The following is a 26,845-nucleotide window of genomic DNA, read 5'->3' as shown; positions in this document are numbered from 1 at the left end:
GGATGACACTTTCAGGTAATGATCAGTACACTAAGCCCACTTGGTTCCCCAAATTTCGTTCTTCTATGTTGAAGCGTCCGTTTCCAGTAACAGTTTGAATTTTGGCGTTTCACTCTGTTTTCTCCTATACTGATAGATATATTTGGAACTCTAAATCAAACATGGTTTGTGCTAGCTTCTTGAAACTTGACACAATAAAGCAGTTTCAGGTTCTATCTCTATGTTCTTTTTCCTCTTGATGTAGCCCTAAGCAGTGACTGGGGAGAAACACTTTCATTGAAAGGGGTTGCCAAGCTTCCAAAAATTACGAGTCTCCAGAAATCTCAGCAACTATTTTTTCACCCAAACTTGAAGACACTTTCAGGTAATGATCAGTACACTAAGCCCACTTGGTTCCCCAAATTTCGTTCTTCTATTTTGAAGCGTTCGTTTCCAGTAACAGTTTGAATTTTGGCGTTTCACTCTGTTTTCTCCTATACTGATAGAAGTATTTGGAACTCTAAATCAAAGACGGTTTGTGCTAGCTTCTTGAAACTTGACACAATAAAGCAGTTTCACGTTCTATCTCTATGTTCTGCTTCCTCTTGATGTAACCCTCAGCAGTGACTGGGGAGAAACACTTTCATTGAAAGGGGTTGCCAAGCTTATAAAAATTACGAGTCTCCAGAAATCTCAGCAACTATTTTTTCACCCAAACTGGATGACACTTTCAGGTAATGATCAGTACACTAAGCCCACTTGGTTCCCCAAATTTCGTTCTTCTATGTTGAAGCGTTCGTTTCCAGTAACAGTTTGAATTTTGGCGTTTCACTCTGTTTTCTCCTATACTGATAGATGTATTTGGAACTCTAAATCAAACACGGTTTGTGCTAGCTTCTTGAAACTTGACACAATAAAGCAGTTTCACGTTCTATCTCTATGTTCTGTTTCCTCTTGATGTAACCCTCAGCAGTGACTGGGGAGAAACACTTTCATTGAAAGGGGTTGCCAAGCTTCCAAAAATTACGAGTCTCCAGAAATCTCAGCAACTATTTTTTCACCCAAACTTGATGACACTTTCAGGTAATGATCAGTACACTAAGCCCACTTGGTTCCCCAAATTTCGTTCTTCTATGTTGAAGCGTTCGTTTCCAGTAACAGTTTGAATTTTGGCGTTTCACTCTGTTTTCTCCTATACTGATAGATGTATTTGGAACTCTAAATCAAACACGGTTTGTGCTAGCTTCTTGAAACTTGACACAATAAAGCAGTTTCACGTTCTATCTCTATGTTCTGTTTCCTCTTGATGTAGCCCTAAGCAGTGACTGGGGAGAAACACTTTCATTGAAAGGGGTTGCCAAGCTTCCAAAAATTACGAGTCTCCAGAAATCTCAGCAACTATTTTTTCACCCAAACTGGATGACACATTCAGGTAATGATCAGTACACTAAGCCGACTTGGTTCCCCAAATTTCGTTCTTCTATGTTGAAGCGTTCGTTTCCAGTAACAGTTTGAATTTTGGCGTTTCACTCTGTTTTCTCCTATACTGATAGATGTATTTGGAACTCTAAATCAAACACGGTTTGTGCTAGCTTCTTGAAACTTGACACAATAAATCAGTTTCACGTTCTATCTCTATGTTCTGTTTCCTCTTGATGTAACCCTCAGCAGTGACTGGGGAGAAACACTTTCATTGAAAGGGGTTGCCAAGCTTACAAAAATTACGAGTCTCCAGAAATCTCAGCAACTATTTTTTCACCCAAACTGGATGACACTTTCAGGTAATGATCAGTACACTAAGCCCACTTGGTTCCCCAAATTTCGTTCTTCTATGTTGAAGCGTTCGTTTCCAGTAACAGTTTGAATTTTGGCGTTTCACTCTGTTTTCTCCTATACTGATAGATGTATTTGGAACTCTAAATCAAACACGGTTTCTGCTAGCTTCTTGAAACTTGACACAATAAAGCAGTTTCAGGTTCTATCTCTATGTTCTTTTTCCTCTTGATGTAGCCCTAAGCAGTGACTGGGGAGAAACACTTTCATTGAAAGGGGTTGCCAAGCTTCCAAAAATTACGAGTCTCCAGAAATCTCAGCAACTATTTTTTCACCCAAACTTGAAGACACTTTCAGGTAATGATCAGTACACTAAGCCCACTTGGTTCCCCAAATTTCGTTCTTCTATTTTGAAGCGTTCGTTTCCAGTAACAGTTTGAATTTTGGCGTTTCACTCTGTTTTCTCCTATACTGATAGAAGTATTTGGAACTCTAAATCAAAGACGGTTTGTGCTAGCTTCTTGAAACTTGACACAATAAAGCAGTTTCACGTTCTATCTCTATGTTCTGCTTCCTCTTGATGTAACCCTCAGCAGTGACTGGGGAGAAACACTTTCATTGAAAGGGGTTGCCAAGCTTATAAAAATTACGAGTCTCCAGAAATCTCAGCAACTATTTTTTCACCCAAACTGGATGACACTTTCAGGTAATGATCAGTACACTAAGCCCACTTGGTTCCCCAAATTTCGTTCTTCTATGTTGAAGCGTTCGTTTCCAGTAACAGTTTGAATTTTGGCGTTTCACTCTGTTTTCTCCTATACTGATAGATGTATTTGGAACTCTAAATCAAACACGGTTTGTGCTAGCTTCTTGAAACTTGACACAATAAAGCAGTTTCACGTTCTATCTCTATGTTCTGTTTCCTCTTGATGTAACCCTCAGCAGTGACTGGGGAGAAACACTTTCATTGAAAGGGGTTGCCAAGCTTCCAAAAATTACGAGTCTCCAGAAATCTCAGCAACTATTTTTTCACCCAAACTTGATGACACTTTCAGGTAATGATCAGTACACTAAGCCCACTTGGTTCCCCAAATTTCGTTCTTCTATGTTGAAGCGTTCGTTTCCAGTAACAGTTTGAATTTTGGCGTTTCACTCTGTTTTCTCCTATACTGATAGATGTATTTGGAACTCTAAATCAAACACGGTTTGTGCTAGCTTCTTGAAACTTGACACAATAAAGCAGTTTCACGTTCTATCTCTATGTTCTGTTTCCTCTTGATGTAGCCCTAAGCAGTGACTGGGGAGAAACACTTTCATTGAAAGGGGTTGCCAAGCTTCCAAAAATTACGAGTCTCCAGAAATCTCAGCAACTATTTTTTCACCCAAACTGGATGACACATTCAGGTAATGATCAGTACACTAAGCCGACTTGGTTCCCCAAATTTCGTTCTTCTATGTTGAAGCGTTCGTTTCCAGTAACAGTTTGAATTTTGGCGTTTCACTCTGTTTTCTCCTATACTGATAGATGTATTTGGAACTCTAAATCAAACACGGTTTGTGCTAGCTTCTTGAAACTTGACACAATAAATCAGTTTCACGTTCTATCTCTATGTTCTGTTTCCTCTTGATGTAACCCTCAGCAGTGACTGGGGAGAAACACTTTCATTGAAAGGGGTTGCCAAGCTTACAAAAATTACGAGTCTCCAGAAATCTCAGCAACTATTTTTTCACCCAAACTGGATGACACTTTCAGGTAATGATCAGTACACTAAGCCCACTTGGTTCCCCAAATTTCGTTCTTCTATGTTGAAGCGTTCGTTTCCAGTAACAGTTTGAATTTTGGCGTTTCACTCTGTTTTCTCCTATACTGATAGATGTATTTGGAACTCTAAATCAAACACGGTTTCTGCTAGCTTCTTGAAACTTGACACAATAAAGCAGTTTCACGTTCTATCTCTATGTTCTGTTTCCTCTTGATGTAGCCCTAAGCAGTGACTGGGGAGAAACACTTTCATTGAAAGGGGTTGCCAAGCTTCCAAAAATTACGAGTCTCCAGAAATCTCAGCAACTATTTTTTCACCCAAACTTGATGACACTTTCAGGTAATGATCAGTACACTAAGCCCACTTGGTTCCCCAAATTTCGTTCTTCTATGTTGAAGCGTCCGTTTCCAGTAACAGTTTGAATTTTGGCGTTTCACTCTGTTTTCTCCTATACTGATAGATGTATTTGGAACTCTAAATCAAACATGGTTTGTGCTAGCTTCTTGAAACTTGACACAATAAAGCAGTTTCAGGTTCTATCTCTATGTTCTTTTTCCTCTTGATGTAGCCCTAAGCAGTGACTGGGGAGAAACACTTTCATTGAAAGGGGTTGCCAAGCTTCCAAAAATTACGAGTCTCCAGAAATCTCAGCAACCATTTTTTCACCCAAACTTGACGACACTTTCAGGTAATGATCAGTACACTAAGCCCACTTGGTTCCCCAAATTTCGTTCTTCTATGTTGAAGCGTTCGTTTCCAGTAACAGTTCGAATTTTGGCGTTTCACTCTGTTTTCTCCTATACTGATAGATGTATTTGGAACTCTAAATCAAACACGGTTTGTGCTAGCTTCTTGAAACTTGACACAATAAAGCAGTTTCACGTTCTATCTCTATGTTCTGTTTCCTCTTGATGTAACCCTCAGCAGTGACTGGGGAGAAACACTTTCATTGAAAGGGGTTGCCAAGCTTCCAAAAATTACGAGTCTCCAGAAATCTCAGCAACTATTTTTTCACCCAAACTGGATGATACTTTCAGGTAATGATCAGTACACTAAGCCCACTTGGTTCCCCAAATTTCGTTCTTCTATATTGAAGCGTTCGTTTTCAGTAACAGTTTGAATTTTGGCGTTTCACTCTGTTTTCTCCTATACTGATAGATGTATTTGGAACTCTAAATCAAACACGGTTTGTGCTAGCTTCTTGAAATTTGACACAATAAAGCAGTTTCATGTTCTATCTCTATGTTCTGTTTCCTCTTGATGTAGCCCTAAGCAGTGACTGGGGAGAAACACTTTCATTGAAAGGGGTTGCCAAGCTTCCAAAAATTACGAGTCTCCAGAAATCTCAGCAACTATTTTTTCACCCAAACTGGATGACACTTTCAGGTAATGATCAGTACACTAAGCCCACTTGGTTCCCCAAATTTCGTTCTTCTATGTTGAAGCGTCCGTTTCCAGTAACAGTTTGAATTTTGGCGTTTCACTCTGTTTTCTCCTATACTGATAGATGTATTTGGGACTCTAAATCAAACATGGTTTGTGCTAGCTTCTTGAAACTTGACACAATAAAGCAGTTTCAGATTCTATCTCTATGTTCTTTTTCCTCTTGATGTAGCCCTAAGCAGTGACTGGGGAGAAACACTTTCATTGAAAGGGGTTGCCAAGCTTCCAAAAATTACGAGTCTCCAGAAATCTCAGCAACTATTTTTTCACCCAAACTTGATGACACTTTCAGGTAATGATCAGTACACTAAGCCCACTTGGTTCCCCAAATTTCGTTCTTCTATGTTGAAGCGTCCGTTTCCAGTAACAGTTTGAATTTTGGCGTTTCACTCTGTTTTCTCCTATACTGATAGATGTATTTGGAACTCTAAATCAAACATGGTTTGTGCTAGCTTCTTGAAACTTGACACAATAAAGCAGTTTCAGGTTCTATCTCTATGTTCTTTTTCCTCTTGATGTAGCCCTAAGCAGTGACTGGGGAGAAACACTTTCATTGAAAGGGGTTGCCAAGCTTCCAAAAATTACGAGTCTCCAGAAATCTCAGCAACCATTTTTTCACCCAAACTTGACGACACTTTCAGGTAATGATCAGTACACTAAGCCCACTTGGTTCCCCAAATTTCGTTCTTCTATGTTGAAGCGTTCGTTTCCAGTAACAGTTCGAATTTTGGCGTTTCACTCTGTTTTCTCCTATACTGATAGATGTATTTGGAACTCTAAATCAAACACGGTTTGTGCTAGCTTCTTGAAACTTGACACAATAAAGCAGTTTCACGTTCTATCTCTATGTTCTTTTTCCTCTTGATGTAGCCCTAAGCAGTGACTGGGGAGAAACACTTTCATTGAAAGGGGTTGCCAAGCTTCCAAAAATTACGAGTCTCCAGAAATCTCAGCAACTATTTTTTCACCCAAACTTGATGACACTTTCAGGTAATGATCAGTACCCTAAGCCCACTTGGTTCCCCAAATTTCGTTCTTCTATGTTGAAGCGTCCGTTTCCAGTAACAGTTTGAATTTTGGCGTTTCACTCTGTTTTCTCCTATACTGATAGATGTATTTGGAACTCTAAATCAAACATGGTTTGTGCTAGCTTCTTGAAACTTGACACAATAAAGCAGTTTCAGGTTCTATCTCTATGTTCTTTTTCCTCTTGATGTAGCCCTAAGCAGTGACTGGGGAGAAACACTTTCATTGAAAGGGGTTGCCAAGCTTCCAAAAATTACGAGTCTCCAGAAATCTCAGCAACCATTTTTTCACCCAAACTTGACGACACTTTCAGGTAATGATCAGTACACTAAGCCCACTTGGTTCCCCAAATTTCGTTCTTCTATGTTGAAGCGTTCGTTTCCAGTAACAGTTTGAATTTTGGCGTTTCACTCTGTTTTCTCCTATACTGATAGATGTATTTGGAACTCTAAATCAAACACGGTTTGTGCTAGCTTCTTGAAACTTGACACAATAAAGCAGTTTCACGTTCTATCTCTATGTTCTGTTTCCTCTTGATGTAACCCTCAGCAGTGACTGGGGAGAAACACTTTCATTGAAAGGGGTTGCCAAGCTTCCAAAAATTACGAATCTCCAGAAATCTCAGCAACTATTTTTTCACCCAAACTGGATGATACTTTCAGGTAATGATCAGTACACTAAGCCCACTTGGTTCCCCAAATTTCGTTCTTCTATATTGAAGCGTTCGTTTCCAGTAACAGTTTGAATTTTGGCGTTTCACTCTGTTTTCTCCTATACTGATAGATGTATTTGGAACTCTAAATCAAACACGGTTTGTGCTAGCTTCATGAAATTTGACACAATAAAGCAGTTTCATGTTCTATCTCTATGTTCTGTTTCCTCTTGATGTAGCCCTAAGCAGTGACTGGGGAGAAACACTTTCATTGAAAGGGGTTGCCAAGCTTCCAAAAATTACGAGTCTCCAGAAATCTCAGCAACTATTTTTTCACCCAAACTGGATGACACTTTCAGGTAATGATCAGTACACTAAGCCCACTTGGTTCCCCAAATTTCGTTCTTCTATGTTGAAGCGTTCGTTTCCAGTAACAGTTTGAATTTTGGCGTTTCACTCTGTTTTCTCCTATACAGATAGATGTATTTGGAACTCTAAATCAAACACGGTTTGTGCTAGCTTCTTGAAACTTGACACAATATAGCAGTTTCAGGTTCTATCTCTATGTTCTTTTTCCTCTTGATGTAGCCCTAAGCAGTGACTGGGGAGAAACACTTTCATTGAAAGGGGTTGCCAAGCTTCCAAAAATTACGAGTCTCCAGAAATATCAGCAACTATTTTTTCACCCAAACTGGATGACACTTTCAGGTAATGATCAGTACACTAAGCCCACTTGGTTCCCCAAATTTCGTTCTTCTATTTTGAAGCGTTCGTTTCCAGTAACAGTTTGAATTTTGGCATTTCACTCTGTTTTCTCCTATACTGATAGAAGTATTTGGAACTCTAAATCAAACACGGTTTGTGCTAGCTTCTTGAAACTTGACACAATAAAGCAGTTTCACGTTCTATCTCTATGTTCTGTTTCCTCTTGATGTAGCCCTAAGCAGTGACTGGGGAGAAACACTTTCATTGAAAGGGGTTGCCAAGCTTCCAAAAATTACGAGTCTCCAGAAATCTCAGCAACTATTTTTTCACCCAAACTGGATGACACATTCAGGTAATGATCAGTACACTAAGCCCACTTGGTTCCCCAAATTTCGTTCTTCTATGTTGAAGCGTTCGTTTCCAGTAACAGTTTGAATTTTGGCGTTTCACTCTGTGTTCTCCTATACTGATAGATGTATTTGGAACTCTAAATCAAACACGGTTTGTGCTAGCTTCTTGAAACTTGACACAATAAAGCAGTTTCACGTTCTATCTCTATGTTCTGTTTCCTCTTGATGTAACCCTCAGCAGTGACTGGGGAGAAACACTTTCATTGAAAGGGGTTGCCAAGCTTATAAAAATTACGAGTCTCCAGAAATCTCAGCAACTATTTTTTCACCCAAACTGGATGACACTTTCAGGTAATGATCAGTACACTAAGCCCACTTGGTTCCCCAAATTTCGTTCTTCTATGTTGAAGCGTTCGTTTCCAGTAACAGTTTGAATTTTGGCGTTTCACTCTGTTTTCTCCTATACTGATAGATGTATTTGGAACTCTAAATCAAACACGGTTTGTGCTAGCTTCTTGAAACTTGACACAATAAAGCAGTTTCACGTTCTATCTCTATGTTCTGTTTCCTCTTGATGTAACCCTCAGCAGTGACTGGGGAGAAACACTTTCATTGAAAGGGGTTGCCAAGCTTCCAAAAATTACGAGTCTCCAGAAATCTCAGCAACTATTTTTTCACCCAAACTTGATGACACTTTCAGGTAATGATCAGTACACTAAGCCCACTTGGTTCCCCAAATTTCGTTCTTCTATGTTGAAGCGTTCGTTTCCAGTAACAGTTTGAATTTTGGTGTTTCACTCTGTTTTCTCCTATACTGATAGATGTATTTGGAACTCTAAATCAAACACGGTTTGTGCTAGCTTCTTGAAACTTGACACAATAAAGCAGTTTCACGTTCTATCTCTATGTTCTGTTTCCTCTTGATGTAGCCCTAAGCAGTGACTGGGGAGAAACACTTTCATTGAAAGGGGTTGCCAAGCTTCCAAAAATTACGAGTCTCCAGAAATCTCAGCAACTATTTTTTCACCCAAACTGGATGACACATTCAGGTAATGATCAGTACACTAAGCCGACTTGGTTCCCCAAATTTCGTTCTTCTATGTTGAAGCGTTCGTTTCCAGTAACAGTTTGAATTTTGGCGTTTCACTCTGTTTTCTCCTATACTGATAGATGTATTTGGAACTCTAAATCAAACACGGTTTGTGCTAGCTTCTTGAAACTTGACACAATAAATCAGTTTCACGTTCTATCTCTATGTTCTGTTTCCTCTTGATGTAACCCTCAGCAGTGACTGGGGAGAAACACTTTCATTGAAAGGGGTTGCCAAGCTTACAAAAATTACGAGTCTCCAGAAATCTCAGCAACTATTTTTTCACCCAAACTGGATGACACTTTCAGGTAATGATCAGTACACTAAGCCCACTTGGTTCCCCAAATTTCGTTCTTCTATGTTGAAGCGTTCGTTTCCAGTAACAGTTTGAATTTTGGCGTTTCACTCTGTTTTCTCCTATACTGATAGATGTATTTGGAACTCTAAATCAAACACGGTTTCTGCTAGCTTCTTGAAACTTGACACAATAAAGCAGTTTCACGTTCTATCTCTATGTTCTGTTTCCTCTTGATGTAGCCCTAAGCAGTGACTGGGGAGAAACACTTTCATTGAAAGGGGTTGCCAAGCTTCCAAAAATTACGAGTCTCCAGAAATCTCAGCAACTATTTTTTCACCCAAACTTGATGACACTTTCAGGTAATGATCAGTACACTAAGCCCACTTGGTTCCCCAAATTTCGTTCTTCTATGTTGAAGCGTCCGTTTCCAGTAACAGTTTGAATTTTGGCGTTTCACTCTGTTTTCTCCTATACTGATAGATGTATTTGGAACTCTAAATCAAACATGGTTTGTGCTAGCTTCTTGAAACTTGACACAATAAAGCAGTTTCAGGTTCTATCTCTATGTTCTTTTTCCTCTTGATGTAGCCCTAAGCAGTGACTGGGGAGAAACACTTTCATTGAAAGGGGTTGCCAAGCTTCCAAAAATTACGAGTCTCCAGAAATCTCAGCAACCATTTTTTCACCCAAACTTGACGACACTTTCAGGTAATGATCAGTACACTAAGCCCACTTGGTTCCCCAAATTTCGTTCTTCTATGTTGAAGCGTTCGTTTCCAGTAACAGTTCGAATTTTGGCGTTTCACTCTGTTTTCTCCTATACTGATAGATGTATTTGGAACTCTAAATCAAACACGGTTTGTGCTAGCTTCTTGAAACTTGACACAATAAAGCAGTTTCACGTTCTATCTCTATGTTCTGTTTCCTCTTGATGTAACCCTCAGCAGTGACTGGGGAGAAACACTTTCATTGAAAGGGGTTGCCAAGCTTCCAAAAATTACGAGTCTCCAGAAATCTCAGCAACTATTTTTTCACCCAAACTGGATGATACTTTCAGGTAATGATCAGTACACTAAGCCCACTTGGTTCCCCAAATTTCGTTCTTCTATGTTGAAGTGTCCGCTTCCAGTAACAGTTTGAATTTTGGCGTTTCACTCTGTTTTCTCCTATACTGAGAGATGTATTTGGAACTCTAAATCAAACACGGTTTGTGCTAGCTTCTTGAAACTTGACACAATAAAGCAGTTTCAGGTACTATCTCTATGTTCTTTTTCCTCTTGATGTAGCCCTAAGCAGTGACTGGGGAGAAACACTTTCATTGAAAGGGGTTGCCAAGCTTCCAAAAATTACGAGTCTCCAGAAATCTCAGCAACTATTTTTTCACCCAAACTGGATGATACTTTCATGTAATGATCAGTACACTAAGCCCACTTGGTTCCCCAAATTTCATTCTTCTATGTTGAAGCGTTCGTTTCCAGTAACAGTTTGAATTTTGGCGTTTCACTCTGTGTTCTCCTATACTGATAGATGTATTTGGAACTCTAAATCAAACACGGTTTGTGCTAGCTTCTTGAAACTTGACACAATAAAGCAGTTTCACGTTCTATCTCTATGTTCTGTTTCCTCTTGATGTAGCCCTAAGCAGTGACTGGGGAGAAACACTTTCATTGAAAGGGGTTGCCAAGCTTCCAAAAATTACGAGTCTCCAGAAATCTCAGCAACTATTTTTTCACCCAAACTGGATGACACTTTCAGGTAATGATCAGTACACTAAGCCCACTTGGTTCCCCAAATTTCGTTCTTCTATGTTGAAGCGTTCGTTTCCAGTAACAGTTTGAATTTTGGCGTTTCACTCTGTGTTCTCCTATACTGATAGATGTATTTGGAACTCTAAATCAAACACGGTTTGTGCTAGCTTCTTGAAACTTGACACAATAAAGCAGTTTCACGTTCTATCTCTATGTTCTGTTTCCTCTTGATGTAGCCCTAAGCAGTGACTGGGGAGAAACACTTTCATTGAAAGGGGTTGCCAAGCTTCCAAAAATTACGAGTCTCCAGAAATCTCAGCAACTATTTTTTCACCCAAACTTGATGACACTTTCAGGTAATGATCAGTACACTAAGCCCACTTGGTTCCCCAAATTTCGTTCTTCTATGTTGAAGCGTCCGTTTCCAGTAACAGTTTGAATTTTGGCGTTTCACTCTGTTTTCTCCTATACTGATAGATGTATTTGGAACTCTAAATCAAACATGGTTTGTGCTAGCTTCTTGAAACTTGACACAATAAAGCAGTTTCAGGTTCTATCTCTATGTTCTTTTTCCTCTTGATGTAGCCCTAAGCAGTGACTGGGGAGAAACACTTTCATTGAAAGGGGTTGCCAAGCTTCCAAAAATTACGAGTCTCCAGAAATCTCAGCAACCATTTTTTCACCCAAACTTGACGACACTTTCAGGTAATGATCAGTACACTAAGCCCACTTGGTTCCCCAAATTTCGTTCTTCTATGTTGAAGCGTTCGTTTCCAGTAACAGTTTGAATTTTGGCGTTTCACTCTGTTTTCTCCTATACTGATAGATGTATTTGGAACTCTAAATCAAACACGGTTTGTGCTAGCTTCTTGAAACTTGACACAATAAAGCAGTTTCACGTTCTATCTCTATGTTCTTTTTCCTCTTGATGTAGCCCTAAGCAGTGACTGGGGAGAAACACTTTCATTGAAAGGGGTTGCCAAGCTTCCAAAAATTACGAGTCTCCAGAAATCTCAGCAACTATTTTTTCACCCAAACTTGATGACACTTTCAGGTAATGATCAGTACCCTAAGCCCACTTGGTTCCCCAAATTTCGTTCTTCTATGTTGAAGCGTCCGTTTCCAGTAACAGTTTGAATTTTGGCGTTTCACTCTGTTTTCTCCTATACTGATAGATGTATTTGGAACTCTAAATCAAACATGGTTTGTGCTAGCTTCTTGAAACTTGACACAATAAAGCAGTTTCAGGTTCTATCTCTATGTTCTTTTTCCTCTTGATGTAGCCCTAAGCAGTGACTGGGGAGAAACACTTTCATTGAAAGGGGTTGCCAAGCTTCCAAAAATTACGAGTCTCCAGAAATCTCAGCAACCATTTTTTCACCCAAACTTGACGACACTTTCAGGTAATGATCAGTACACTAAGCCCACTTGGTTCCCCAAATTTCGTTCTTCTATGTTGAAGCGTTCGTTTCCAGTAACAGTTTGAATTTTGGCGTTTCACTCTGTTTTCTCCTATACTGATAGATGTATTTGGAACTCTAAATCAAACACGGTTTGTGCTAGCTTCTTGAAATTTGACACAATAAAGCAGTTTCATGTTCTATCTCTATGTTCTGTTTCCTCTTGATGTAGCCCTAAGCAGTGACTGGGGAGAAACACTTTCATTGAAAGGGGTTGCCAAGCTTCCAAAAATTACGAGTCTCCAGAAATCTCAGCAACTATTTTTTCACCCAAACTGGATGACACTTTCAGGTAATGATCAGTACACTAAGCCCACTTGGTTCCCCAAATTTCGTTCTTCTATGTTGAAGCGTCCGTTTCCAGTAACAGTTTGAATTTTGGCGTTTCACTCTGTTTTCTCCTATACTGATAGATGTATTTGGGACTCTAAATCAAACATGGTTTGTGCTAGCTTCTTGAAACTTGACACAATAAAGCAGTTTCAGGTTCTATCTCTATGTTCTTTTTCCTCTTGATGTAGCCCTAAGCAGTGACTGGGGAGAAACACTTTCATTGAAAGGGGTTGCCAAGCTTCCAAAAATTACGAGTCTCCAGAAATCTCAGCAACTATTTTTTCACCCAAACTTGATGACACTTTCAGGTAATGATCAGTACACTAAGCCCACTTGGTTCCCCAAATTTCGTTCTTCTATGTTGAAGCGTCCGTTTCCAGTAACAGTTTGAATTTTGGCGTTTCACTCTGTTTTCTCCTATACTGATAGATGTATTTGGAACTCTAAATCAAACATGGTTTGTGCTAGCTTCTTGAAACTTGACACAATAAAGCAGTTTCAGGTTCTATCTCTATGTTCTTTTTCCTCTTGATGTAGCCCTAAGCAGTGACTGGGGAGAAACACTTTCATTGAAAGGGGTTGCCAAGCTTCCAAAAATTACGAGTCTCCAGAAATCTCAGCAACCATTTTTTCACCCAAACTTGACGACACTTTCAGGTAATGATCAGTACACTAAGCCCACTTGGTTCCCCAAATTTCGTTCTTCTATGTTGAAGCGTCCGTTTCCAGTAACAGTTTGAATTTTGGCGTTTCACTCTGTTTTCTCCTATACTGATAGATGTATTTGGAACTCTAAATCAAACACGGTTTGTGCTAGCTTCTTGAAACTTGACACAATAAAGCAGTTTCACGTTCTATCTCTATGTTCTGTTTCCTCTTGATGTAACCCTCAGCAGTGACTGGGGAGAAACACTTTCATTGAAAGGGGTTGCCAAGCTTCCAAAAATTACGAGTCTCCAGAAATCTCAGCAACTATTTTTTCACCCAAACTGGATGATACTTTCAGGTAATGATCAGTACACTAAGCCCACTTGGTTCCCCAAATTTCGTTCTTCTATGTTGAAGCGTTCGTTTCCAGTAACAGTTTGAATTTTGGCGTTTCACTCTGTTTTCTCCTATACTGATAGATGTATTTGGAACTCTAAATCAAACACGGTTTGTGCTAGCTTCTTGAAACTTGACACAATAAAGCAGTTTCACGTTCTATCTCTATGTTCTGTTTCCTCTTGATGTAACCCTCAGCAGTGACTGGGGAGAAACACTTTCATTGAAAGGGGTTGCCAAGCTTCCAAAAATTACGAGTCTCCAGAAATCTCAGCAACTATTTTTTCACCCAAACTGGATGATACTTTCAGGTAATGATCAGTACACTAAGCCCACTTGGTTCCCCAAATTTCGTTCTTCTATATTGAAGCGTTCGTTTCCAGTAACAGTTTGAATTTTGGCGTTTCACTCTGTTTTCTCCTATACTGATAGATGTATTTGGAACTCTAAATCAAACACGGTTTGTGCTAGCTTCTTGAAATTTGACACAATAAAGCAGTTTCATGTTCTATCTCTATGTTCTGTTTCCTCTTGATGTAGCCCTAAGCAGTGACTGGGGAGAAACACTTTCATTGAAAGGGGTTGCCAAGCTTCCAAAAATTACGAGTCTCCAGAAATCTCAGCAACTATTTTTTCACCCAAACTGGATGACACTTTCAGGTAATGATCAGTACACTAAGCCCACTTGGTTCCCCAAATTTCGTTCTTCTATGTTGAAGCGTCCGTTTCCAGTAACAGTTTGAATTTTGGCGTTTCACTCTGTTTTCTCCTATACTGATAGATGTATTTGGGACTCTAAATCAAACATGGTTTGTGCTAGCTTCTTGAAACTTGACACAATAAAGCAGTTTCAGGTTCTATCTCTATGTTCTTTTTCCTCTTGAAGTAGCCCTAAGCAGTGACTGGGGAGAAACACTTTCATTGAAAGGGGTTGCCAAGCTTCCAAAAATTACGAGTCTCCAGAAATCTCAGCAACTATTTTTTCACCCAAACTTGATGACACTTTCAGGTAATGATCAGTACACTAAGCCCACTTGGTTCCCCAAATTTCGCTCTTCTATGTTGAAGCGTTCGTTTCCAGTAACAGTTTGAATTTTGGCGTTTCACTCTGTTTTCTCCTATACTGATAGATGTATTTGGAACTCTAAATCAAACACGGTTTGTGCTAGCTTCTTGAAACTTGACACAATAAAGCAGTTTCACGTTCTATCTCTATGTTCTGTTTCCTCTTGATGTAGCCCTAAGCAGTGACTGGGGAGAAACACTTTCATTGAAAGGGGTTGCCAAGCTTCCAAAAATTACGAGTCTCCAGAAATCTCAGCAACTATTTTTTCACCCGAACTTGATGACACTTTCAGGTAATGATCAGTACACTAAGCCCACTTGGTTCCCCAAATTTCGTTCTTCTATGTTGAAGCGTTCGTTTCCAGTAACAGTTTGAATTTTGGCGTTTCACTCTGTTTTCTCCTATACTGATAGATGTATTTGGAACTCTAAATCAAACACGGTTTGTGCTAGCTTCTTGAAACTTGACACAATAAAGCAGTTTCACGTTCTATCTCTATGTTCTGTTTCCTCTTGATGTAACCCTCAGCAGTGACTGGGGAGAAACACTTTCATTGAAAGGGGTTGCCAAGCTTCCAAAAATTACGAGTCTCCAGAAATCTCAGCAACTATTTTTTCACCCAAACTTGATGATACTTTCAGGTAATGATCAGTACACTAAGCCCACTTGGTTCCCCAAATTTCGTTCTTCTATGTTGAAGCGTCCGTTTCCAGTAACAGTTTGAATTTTGGCGTTTCACTCTGTTTTCTCCTATACTGATAGATGTATTTGGAACTCTAAATCAAACATGGTGTGTGCTAGCTTCTTGAAACTTGACACAATAAAGCAGTTTCAGGTTCTATCTCTATGTTCTTTTTCCTCTTGATGTAGCCCTAAGCAGTGACTGGGGAGAAACACTTTCATTGAAAGGGGTTGCCAAGCTTCCAAAAATTACGAGTCTCCAGAAATCTCAGCAACTATTTTTTCACCCAAACTTGATGACACTTTCAGGTAATGATCAGTACACTAAGCCCACTTGGTTCCCCAAATTTCGTTCTTCTATGTTGAAGCGTTCGTTTCCAGTAACAGTTTGAATTTTGGCGTTTCACTCTGTTTTCTCCTATACTGATAGATGTATTTGGAACTCTAAATCAAACACGGTTTGTGCTAGCTTCTTGAAACTTGACACAATAAAGCAGATTCACGTTCTATCTCTATGTTCTGTTTCCTCTTGATGTAACCCTCAGCAGTGACTGGGGAGAAACACTTTCATTGAAAGGGGTTGCCGAGCTTCCAAAAATTACGAGTCTCCAGAAATCTCAGCAACTATTTTTTCACCCAAACTGGATGATACTTTCAGGTAATGATCAGTACACTAAGCCCACTTGGTTCCCCAAATTTCGTTCTTCTATATTGAAGCGTTCGTTTCCAGTAACAGTTTGAATTTTGGCATTTCACTCTGTTTTCTCCTATACTGATAGATGTATTTGGAACTCTAAATCAAACACGGTTTGTGCTAGCTTCATGAAATTTGACACAATAAAGCAGTTTCATGTTCTATCTCTATGTTCTGTTTCCTCTTGATGTAGCCCTAAGCAGTGACTGGGGAGAAACACTTTCATTGAAAGGGGTTGCCAAGCTTCCAAAAATTACGAGTCTCCAGAAATCTCAGCAACTATTTTTTCACCCAAACTGGATGACACTTTCAGGTAATGATCAGTACACTAAGCCCACTTGGTTCCCCAAATTTCGTTCTTCTATGTTGAAGCGTTCGTTTCCAGTAACAGTTTGAATTTTGGTGTTTCACTCTGTTTTCTCCTATACTGATACATGTATTTGGAACTCTAAATCAAACACAGTTTGTGCAAGCTTCTTGAAACTTGACACAATAAAGCAGTTTCATGTTCTATCTCTATGTTCTGTTTCCTCTTGATGTAGCCCTAAGCAGTGACTGGGGAGAAACACTTACATTGAAAGGGGTTGCCAAGCTTCCAAAAATTACGAGTCTCCAGAAATCTCAGCAACTATTTTTTCACCCAAACTGGATGACACATTCAGGTAATGATCAGTACACTAAGCCCAATTGGATCCCCAAATTTCGTTCTTCTATGTTGAAGCGTTCGTTTCCAGTAACAGTTTGAATTTTGGCGTTTCACTCTGTTTTCTCCTATACTGATAGATGTATTTGGAACTCTAAATCAAACACGGTTTGTGCTAGCTTCTTGAAACTTGACACAATAAAGCAGTTTCAGGTTTTATCTCTATGTTCTTTTTCCTCTTGATGTAGCCCTAAGCAGTGACTGGGGAGAAACACTTTCATTGAAAGGGGTTGCCAAGCTTCCAAAAATTACGAGTCTCCAGAAATCTCAGGAAATATTTTTTCACCCAAACTGGATGATACTTTCAGGTAATGATCAGTACACTAAGCCCACTTGGTTCCCCAAATTTCGTTCTTCTATTTTGAAGCGTTCGTTTCCAGTAACAGTTTGAATTTTGGCGTTTCACTCTGTTTTCTCCTATACTGATAGATGTATTTGGAACTCTAAATCAAACACGATTTGTGCTAGCTTCTTGAAACTTGACACAATAAAGCAGTTTCAGGTTCTATCTCTATGTTCTTTTTCCTCTTGATGTAGCCCTAAGCAGTGACTGGGGAGAAACACTTTCATTGAAAGGGGTTGCCAAGCTTCCAAAAATTACGAGTCTCCAGAAATCTCAGCAACTATTTTTTCACCCAAATTGGATGATACTTTCAGGTAATGATCAGTACACTTAGCCCACTTGGTTCCCCAAATTTCGTTCTTCTATGTTGAAGCGTTCGTTTCCAGTAACAGTTTGAATTTTGGCGTTTCACTCTGTTTTCTCCTATACTGACAGATGTATTTGGAACTCTAAATCAAACACAGTTTGTGCAAGCTTCTTCAAACTTGACACAATAAAGCAGTTTCACGTTCTATCTCTATGTTCTGTTTCCTCTTGATGTAGCCCTAAGCAGTGACTGGGGAGAAACACTTACATTGCAAGGGGTTGCCAAGCTTCCAAAAATTACGAGTCTCCAGAAATCTCAGCAACTATTTTTTCACCCAAACTGGATGACACATTCAGGTAATGATCAGTACACTAAGCCCACTTGGTTCCCCAAATTTCGTTCTTCTATGTTGAAGCGTTCGTTTCCAGTAACAGTTTGAATTTTGGTGTTTCACTCTGTTTTCTCCTATACTGATAGATGTATTTGGAACTCTAAATCAAACACGGTTTGTGCTAGCTTCTTGAAACTTGACACAATAAAGCAGTTTCACGTTCTATCTCTATGTTCTTTTTCCTCTTGATGTAGCCCTAAGCAGTGACTGGAAAGAAACACTTTAATTGAAAGGGGTTGCCAAGCTTCCAAAAATTACGAGTCTCCAGAAATCTCTGCAACTATTTTTTCACACAAACTTGATGATACTTTCAGGTAATGATCAGTACACTAAGCCCACTTGGTTCCCCAAATTTCGTTCTTCTATTTTGAAGCGTTCGTTTCCAGTAACAGTTTGAATTTTGGTGTTTCACTCTGTTTTCTCCTATACTGATAGATGTATTTGGAACTCTAAATCAAACACGGTTTGTGCTAGCTTCTTGAAACTTGACACAATAAAGCAGTTTCACGTTCTATCTCTATGTTCTGTTTCCTCTTGATGTAGCCCTAAGCAGTGACTGGGGAGAAACACTTTCATTGAAAGGGGTTGCCAAGCTTCCAAAAATTACGAGTCTCCAGAAATCTCAGCAACTATTTTTTCACCCAAACTTGAAGACACTTTCAGGTAATGATCAGTACACTAAGCCCACATGGTTCCCCAAATTTCGTTCTTCTATTTTGAAGCGTTCGTTTCCAGTAACAGTTTGAATTTTGGCGTTTCACTCTGTTTTCTCCTATACTGATACAAGTATTTGGAACTCTAAATCAAACACGGTTTGTGCTAGCTTCTTGAAACTTGACACAATAAAGCAGTTTCACGTTCTATCTCTATGTTCTGTTTCCTCTTGATGTAACCCTCAGCAGTGACTGGGGAGAAACACTTTCATTGAAAGGGGTTGCCAAGCTTCCAAAAATTACGAGTCTCCAGAAATCTCAGCAACTATTTTTTCACCCAAACTGGATGATACTTTCAGGTAATGATCAGTACACTAAGCCCACTTGGTTCCCCAAATTTCGTTCTTCTATATTGAAGCGTTCATTTCCAGTAACAGTTTGAATTTTGGCGTTTCACTCTGTTTTCTCCTATACTGATAGATGTATTTGGAACTCTAAATCAAACACGGTTTGTGCTAGCTTCATGAAATTTGACACAATAAAGCAGTTTCATGTTCTATCTCTATGTTCTGTTTCCTCTTGATGTAGCCCTAAGCAGTGACTGGGGAGAAACACTTTCATTGAAAGGGGTTGCCAAGCTTCCAAAAATTACGAGTCTCCAGAAATCTCAGCAACTATTTTTTCACCCAAACTGGATGACACTTTCAGGTAATGATCAGTACACTAAGCCCACTTGGTTCCCCAAATTTCGTTCTTCTATGTTGAAGCGTCCGTTTCCAGTAACAGTTTGAATTTTGGCGTTTCACTCTGTTTTCTCCTATACTGATAGATGTATTTGGAACTCTAAATCAAACATGGTTTGTGCTAGCTTCTTGAAACTTGACACAATAAAGCAGTTTCAGGTTCTATCTCTATGTTCTTTTTCCTCTTGATGTAGCCCTAAGCAGTGACTGGGGAGAAACACTTTCATTGAAAGGGGTTGCCAAGCTTCCAAAAATTACGAGTCTCCAGAAATCTCTGCAACTATTTTTTCACCCAAACTTGAAGACACTTTCAGGTAATGATCAGTACACTAAGCCCACTTGGTTCCCCAAATTTCGTTCTTCTATTTTGAAGCGTTCGTTTCCAGTAACAGTTTGAATTTTGGCGTTTCACTCTGTTTTCTCCTATACTGATAGAAGTATTTGGAACTCTAAATCAAACACGGTTTGTGCTAGCTTCTTGAAACTTGACACAATAAAGCAGTTTCACGTTCTATCTCTATGTTCTGTTTCCTCTTGATGTAACCCTCAGCAGTGACTGGGAGAAACACTTTCATTGAAAGGGGTTGCCAAGCTTCCAAAAATTACGAGTCTCCAGAAATCTCAGCAACTATTTTTTCACCCAAACTGGATGATACTTTCAGGTAATGATCAGTACACTAAGCCCACTTGGTTCCCCAAATTTCGTTCTTCTATATTGAAGCGTTCATTTCCAGTAACAGTTTGAATTTTGGCGTTTCACTCTGTTTTCTCCTATACTGATAGATGTATTTGGAACTCTAAATCAAACACGGTTTGTGCTAGCTTCATGAAATTTGACACAATAAAGCAGTTTCATGTTCTATCTCTATGTTCTGTTTCCTCTTGATGTAGCCCTAAGCAGTGACTGGGGAGAAACACTTTCATTGAAAGGGGTTGCCAAGCTTCCAAAAATTACGAGTCTCCAGAAATCTCAGCAACTATTTTTTCACCCAAACTGGATGACACTTTCAGGTAATGATCAGTACACTAAGCCCACTTGGTTCCCCAAATTTCGTTCTTCTATGTTGAAGCGTTCGTTTCCAGTAACAGTTTGAATTTTGGCGTTTCACTCTGTTTTCTCCTATACAGATAGATGTATTTGAAACTCTAAATCAAACACGGTTTGTGCTAGCTTCTTGAAACTTGACACAATATAGCAGTTTCAGGTTCTATCTCTATGTTCTTTTTCCTCTTGATGTAGCCCTAAGCAGTGACTGGGGAGAAACACTTTCATTGAAAGGGGTTGCCAAGCTTCCAAAAATTAAGAGTCTCCAGAAATCTCAGCAACTATTTTTTCACCCAAACTGGATGACACTTTCAGGTAATGATCAGTACACTAAGCCCACTTGGTTCCCCAAATTTCGTTCTTCTATTTTGAAGCGTTCGTTTCCAGTAACAGTTTGAATTTTGGCGTTTCACTCTGTTTTCTCCTATACTGATAGAAGTATTTGGAACTCTAAATCAAACACGGTTTGTGCTAGCTTCTTGAAACTTGACACAATAAAGCAGTTTCACGTTCTATCTCTATGTTCTGTTTCCTCTTGATGTAGCCCTAAGCAGTGACTGGGGAGAAACACTTTCATTGAAAGGGGTTGCCAAGCTTCCAAAAATTACGAGTCTCCAGAAATCTCAGCAACTATTTTTTCACCCATACTGGATGACACATTCAGGTAATGATCAGTACACTAAGCCCACTTGGTTCCCCAAATTTCGTTCTTCTATGTTGAAGCGTTCGTTTCCAGTAACAGTTTGAATTTTGGCGTTTCACTCTGTGTTCTCCTATACTAATAGATGTATTTGGAACTCTAAATCAAACACGGTTTGTGCTAGCTTCTTGAAACTTGACACAATAAAGCAGTTTCACGTTCTATCTCTATGTTCTGTTTCCTCTTGATGTAGCCCTAAGCAGTGACTTGGGAGAAACACTTTCATTGAAAGGGGTTGCCAAGCTTCCAAAAATTACGAGTCTCCAGAAATCTCAGCAACTATTTTTTCACCCAAACTGGATGACACTTTCAGGTAATGATCAGTACACTAAGCCCACTTGGTTCCCCAAATTTCGTTCTTCTATGTTGAAGCGTTCGTTTCCAGTAACAGTTTGAATTTTGGCATTTCACTCTGTTTTCTCCTATACTGATAGATGTATTTGGAACTCTAAATCAAACACGGTTTGTGCTAGCTTCTTGAAACTTGACACAATATAGCAGTTTCAGGTTCTATCTCTATGTTCTTTTTCCTCTTGATGTAGCCCTAAGCAGTGACTGGGGAGAAACACTTACATTGCAAGGGGTTGCCAAGCTTCCAAAAATTACGAGTCTCCAGAAATCTCAGCAACTATTTTTTCACCCAAACTGGATGACACATTCAGGTAATGATCAGTACACTAAGCCCACTTGGTTCCCCAAATTTCGTTCTTCTATGTTGAAGCGTTCGTTTCCAGTAACAGTTTGAATTTTGGCGTTTCACTCTGTTTTCTCCTATACTGATAGATGTATTTGGAACTCTAAATCAAACACGGTTTGTGCTAGCTTCTTGAAATTTGACACAATAAAGCAGTTTCATGTTCTATCTCTATGTTCTGTTTCCTCTTGATGTAGCCCTAAGCAGTGACTGGGGAGAAACACTTTCATTGAAAGGGGTTGCCAACTTCCAAAAATTACGAGTCTCCAGAAATCTCAGCAACTATTTTTTCACCCAAACTGGATGATACTTTCAGGTAATGATCAGTACACTAAGCCCACTTGGTTCCCCAAATTTCGTTCTTCTATGTTGAAGCGTCCGTTTCCAGTAACAGTTTGAATTTTGGCGTTTCACTCTGTTTTCTCCTATACTGATAGATGTATTTGGGACTCTAAATCAAACATGGTTTGTGCTAGCTTCTTGAAACTTGACACAATAAAGCAGTTTCAGGTTCTATCTCTATGTTCTTTTTCCTCTTGATGTAGCCCTAAGCAGTGACTGGGGAGAAACACTTTCATTGAAAGGGGTTGCCAAGCTTCCAAAAATTACGAGTCTCCAGAAATCTCAGCAACTATTTTTTCACCCAAACTTGATGACACTTTCAGGTAATGATCAGTACACTAAGCCCACTTGGTTCCCCAAATTTCGTTCTTCTATGTTGAAGCGTCCGTTTCCAGTAACAGTTTGAATTTTGGCGTTTCACTCTGTTTTCTCCTATACTGATAGATGTATTTGGAACTCTAAATCAAACATGGTTTGTGCTAGCTTCTTGAAACTTGACACAATAAAGCAGTTTCATGTTCTATCTCTATGTTCTTTTTCCTCTTGATGTAGCCCTAAGCAGTGACTGGGGAGAAACACTTTCATTGAAAGGGGTTGCCAAGCTTCCAAAAATTACGAGTCTCCAGAAATCTCAGCAACCATTTTTTCACCCAAACTTGACGACACTTTCAGGTAATGATCAGTACACTAAGCCCACTTGGTTCCCCAAATTTCGTTCTTCTATGTTGAAGCGTTCGTTTCCAGTAACAGTTTGAATTTTGGCGTTTCACTCTGTTTTCTCCTATACTGATAGATGTATTTGGAACTCTAAATCAAACACGGTTTGTGCTAGCTTCTTGAAACTTGACACAATAAAGCAGTTTCACGTTCTATCTCTATGTTCTGTTTCCTCTTGATGTAACCCTCAGCAGTGACTGGGGAGAAACACTTTCATTGAAAGGGGTTGCCAAGCTTCCAAAAATTACGAGTCTCCAGAAATCTCAGCAACTATTTTTTCACCCAAACTTGATGACACTTTCAGGTAATGATCAGTACACTAAGCCCACTTGGTTCCCCAAATTTCGTTCTTCTATGTTGAAGCGTTCGTTTCCAGTAACAGTTTGAATTTTGGCGTTTCACACTTTTTACTCCTATACTGATAGATGTATTTGGAACTCTAAATCAAACACGGTTTCTGCTAGCTTCTTGAAACTTGACACAATAAAGCAGTTTCACGTTCTATCTCTATGTTCTGTTTCCTCTTGATGTAGCCCTAAGCAGTGACTGGGGAGAAACACTTACATTGAAAGGGGTTGCCAAGCTTCCAAAAATTACGAGTCTCCAGAAATCTCAGCAACTATTTTTTCACCCAAACTTGATGACACTTTCAGGTAATGATCAGTACACTAAGCCCACTTGGTTCCCCAAATTTCGTTCTTCTATGTTGAAGCGTCCGTTTCCAGTAACAGTTTGAATTTTGGCGTTTCACTCTGTTTTCTCCTATACTGATAGATGTATTTGGAACTCTAAATCAAACATGGTGTGTGCTAGCTTCTTGAAACTTGACACAATAAAGCAGTTTCAGGTTCTATCTCTATGTTCTTTTTCCTCTTGATGTAGCCCTAAGCAGTGACTGGGGAGAAACACTTTCATTGAAAGGGGTTGCCAAGCTTCCAAAAATTACGAGTCTCCAGAAATCTCAGCAACTATTTTTTCACCCAAACTTGATGACACTTTCAGGTAATGATCAGTACACTAAGCCCACTTGGTTCCCCAAATTTCGTTCTTCTATGTTGAAGCGTTCGTTTCCAGTAACAGTTTGAATTTTGGCGTTTCACTCTGTTTTCTCCTATACTGATAGATGTATTTGGAACTCTAAATCAAACACGGTTTGTGCTAGCTTCTTGAAACTTGACACAATAAAGCAGTTTCAGGTTCTATCTCTATGTTCTGTTTCCTCTTGATGTAGCCCTAAGCAGTGACTGGGGAGAAACACTTACATTGAAAGGGGTTGCCAAGCTTCCAAAAATTACGAGTCTCCAGAAATCTCAGCAACTATTTTTTCACCCAAACTGGATGACACTTTCAGGTAATGATCAGTACACTAAGCCCACTTGGTTCCCCAAATTTCGTTCTTCTATGTTGAAGCGTTCGTTTCCAGTAACAGTTTGAATTTTGGCGTTTCACTCTGTTTTCTCCTATACTGATAGATGTATTTGGAACTCTAAATCAAACACGGTTTCTGCTAGCTTCTTGAAACTTGACACAATAAAGCAGTTTCACGTTCTATCTCTATGTTCTGTTTCCTCTTGATGTAGCCCTAAGCAGTGACTGGGGAGAAACACTTTCATTGAAAGGGGTTGCCAAGCTTCCAAAAATTACGAGTCTCCAGAAATCTCAGCAACTATTTTTTCACCCAAACTTGATGACACTTTCAGGTACTGATCAGTACACTAAGCCCACTTGGTTCCCCAAATTTCGTTCTTCTATGTTGAAGCGTTCGTTTCCAGTAACAGTTTGAATTTTGGCGTTTCACACTGTTTACTCCTATACTGATAGATGTATTTGGAACTCTAAATCAAACACGGTTTGTGCTAGCTTCTTGAAACTTGACACAATAAAGCAGTTTCACGTTCTATCTCTATGTTCTGTTTCCTCTTGATGTAGCCCTAAGCAGTGACTGGGGAGAAACACTTTCATTGAAAGGGGTTGCCAAGCTTCCAAAAATTACGAGTCTCCAGAAATCTCAGCAACTATTTTTTGACCCAAACTTGATGACACTTTCAGGTAATGATCAGTACACTAAGCCCACTTGGTTCCCCAAATTTCGTTCTTCTATGTTGAAGCGTCCGTTTCCAGTAACAGTTTGAATTTTGGCGTTTCACTCTGTTTTCTCCTATACTGATAGATGTATTTGGAACTCTAAATCAAACATGGTGTGTGCTAGCTTCTTGAAACTTGACACAATAAAGCAGTTTCAGGTTCTATCTCTATGTTCTTTTTCCTCTTGATGTAGCCCTAAGCAGTGACTGGGGAGAAACACTTTCATTGAAAGGGGTTGCCAAGCTTCCAAAAATTACGAGTCTCCAGAAATCTCAGCAACTATTTTTTCACCCAAACTTGATGACACTTTCAGGTAATGATCAGTACACTAAGCCCACTTGGTTCCCCAAATTTCGTTCTTCTATGTTGAAGCGTTCGTTTCCAGTAACAGTTTGAATTTTGGCGTTTCACTCTGTTTTCTCCTATACTGATAGATGTATTTGGAACTCTAAATCAAACACGGTTTGTGCTAGCTTCTTGAAACTTGACACAATAAAGCAGATTCACGTTCTATCTCTATGTTCTGTTTCCTCTTGATGTAACCCTCAGCAGTGACTGGGGAGAAACACTTTCATTGAAAGGGGTTGCCGAGCTTCCAAAAATTACGAGTCTCCAGAAATCTCAGCAACTATTTTTTCACCCAAACTGGATGACACTTTCAGGTAATGATCAGTACACTAAGCCCACTTGGTTCCCCAAATTTCGTTCTTCTATGTTGAAGCGTTCGTTTCCAGTAACAGTTTGAATTTTGGCGTTTCACTCTGTTTTCTCCTAAACTGATAGATGTATTTGGAACTCTAAATCAAACACGGTTTGTGCTAGCTTCTTGAAACTTGACACAATAAAGCAGTTTCAGGTTCTATCTCTATGTTCTTTTTCCTCTTGATGTAGCCCTAAGCAGTGACTGGGGAGAAACACTTACATTGAAAGGGGTTGCCAAGCTTCCAAAAATTACGAGTCTCCAGAAATCTCAGCAACTATTTTTTCACCCAAACTGGATGACACTTTCAGGTAATGATCAGTACACTAAGCCCACTTGGTTCCCCAAATTTCGTTCTTCTATGTTGAAGCGTTCGTTTCCAGTAACAGTTTGAATTTTGGCGTTTCACTCTGTTTTCTCCTATACTGATAGATGTATTTGGAACTCTAAATCAAACACGGTTTGTGCTAGCTTCTTGAAACTTGACACAATATAGCAGTTTCAGGTTCTATCTCTATGTTCTGTTTCCTCTTGATGTAGCCCTAAGCAGTGACTGGGGAGAAACCCTTTCATTGAAAGGGGTTGCCAAGCTTCCAAAAATTACGAGTCTCCAGAAATCTCAGCAACTATTTTTTCACCCAAACTGGATGACACTTTCAGGTAATGATCAGTACACTAAGCCCACTTGGTTCCCCAAATTTCGTTCTTCTATGTTGAAGCGTTCGTTTCCAGTAACAGTTTGAATTTTGGCGTTTCACTCTGTTTTCTCCTATACTGATAGATGTATTTGGAACTCTAAATCAAACACGGTTTCTGCTAGCTTCTTGAAACTTGACACAATAAAGCAGTTTCACGTTCTATCTCTATGTTCTGTTTCCTCTTGATGTAGCCCTAAGCAGTGACTGGGGAGAAACACTTTCATTGAAAGGGGTTGCCAAGCTTCCAAAAATTACGAGTCTCCAGAAATCTCAGCAACTATTTTTTCACCCAAACTGGATGACACTTTCAGGTAATGATCAGTACACTAAGCCCACTTGGTTCCCCAAATTTCGTTCTTCTATGTTGAAGCGTCCGTTTCCAGTAACAGTTTGAATTTTGGCGTTTCACTCTGTTTTCTCCTATACTGATAGATGTATTTGGAACTCTAAATCAAACATGGTTTGTGCTAGCTTCTTGAAACTTGACACAATAAAGCAGTTTCAGGTTCTATCTCTATGTTCTTTTTCCTCTTGATGTAGCCCTAAGCAGTGACTGGGGAGAAACACTTTCATTGAAAGGGGTTGCCAAGCTTCCAAAAATTACGAGTCTCCAGATATC

This window comes from Spermophilus citellus (genome assembly GCF_964194105.1).
Source record: "Spermophilus citellus genome assembly, chromosome: 3".
Lineage (NCBI taxonomy): Eukaryota > Metazoa > Chordata > Mammalia > Rodentia > Sciuridae > Spermophilus > Spermophilus citellus.
Note: the sequence above shows the minus strand (reverse complement) of the source record.